The 983-nt window shown below is 36.1% G+C and overlaps 1 long non-coding RNA gene across 2 annotated transcripts; it reads left to right on the forward strand.

Moving 5' to 3' along the window:
- Positions 1-6: 6 nt before the first annotated feature.
- On the forward strand, positions 7-691 carry LOC109590676 (uncharacterized). Of its 2 annotated transcripts, XR_002189442.1 has the most exons (3): positions 7-175; positions 283-345; positions 398-691. It is a non-coding gene; the product is annotated as an uncharacterized LOC109590676 (long non-coding RNA). The 2 variants fall into 2 exon arrangements; XR_002189441.1 differs by lacking the exon at positions 283-345 and having other exon boundaries at positions 156-175.
- The last annotated feature ends 292 nt before the right edge of the window (positions 692-983 follow it).

Here is a 983-nt window from a genome sequence, read left to right on the forward strand (position 1 = left end):
TTGCCTATTCCAGGGGCTGCTACTAATAACCTCATTTGTGTCTTTGAGAGATGGATAGCGTCTAATGAAGAAGTATCCTGGAGTAAAGTACTTCAAGTTTGTGATGAGTATCCAGAGGAATTTCGAAAGGCAAAAGCTGAAGTGAAGGGATTCATTGATCAGCCATCAGATGAAAGTAAAGAAGTATTGTTGTTGTTGTTGTTATTATTGTTATTTTTTATCATAACGTACATGTATGTGTATACTAATAATTATTATTTATAATTTATCACTTGTGTATAGGACCTGTTGATAGTAACAATGGAACACAAATAAAGCAAGTTAATGATCAGTCATCAAATGAAAGTAAGGAACTATTCATTATTATTATTAAATTTATTTTTATATTTATTTGTAGACATTTTGGACAAGGAGCCTAAATTAAAGGACCTCCATAGGCTTTTTGACAGTTCTGCTGCCCATTATTCAACTATTGGTACTGCACTTGATGTTGAAGTGGACAACTTATTGCATAGTCCATTGTCAGCCTCTGATAAGCTACGGACAGTATTCAAGAGATGGATAGAGTCCAATAAAGAAGTGACCTGGAGGAATGCTCTTCAAGTTTGTGAAGATTATCCTGATAAGTTTGAAAGAGTGAAGGCTGGCGTGGACAAATTTCTTGAATCAGATAGAGCTCGTAAAGAATATTTTAATCTTTGCTGATTGTATTGCATTGCCTTTGCCTGCTATTATTATTACTATACTTTTTGCATTTTAATCACACAAAGTAATTTTTAAAAGTATTTTGAAAGTACAATCCATTTTGGCATTTGCTGGAGAAGAGGCGTCACAGTTGAGTTGTTGCTAGGACGAAAATGGCTGCCAGTTGTGAGGGTGAAAGTTCTAAAGGTGTTGCAGTTCCTCCCGTTCAGCAGTAGCCTTGACCCGGGGTACTGGCAGGAGTTAGGGAAGAGGAAACTTGAAGAGTATCAGCTAAGAGA

This window comes from Amphimedon queenslandica, unplaced genomic scaffold, assembly GCF_000090795.2.
Source record: "Amphimedon queenslandica unplaced genomic scaffold, v1.1 AMPQUscaffold_9677, whole genome shotgun sequence".
In the NCBI taxonomy this organism is placed as follows: Eukaryota; Metazoa; Porifera; class Demospongiae; order Haplosclerida; family Niphatidae; genus Amphimedon; species Amphimedon queenslandica.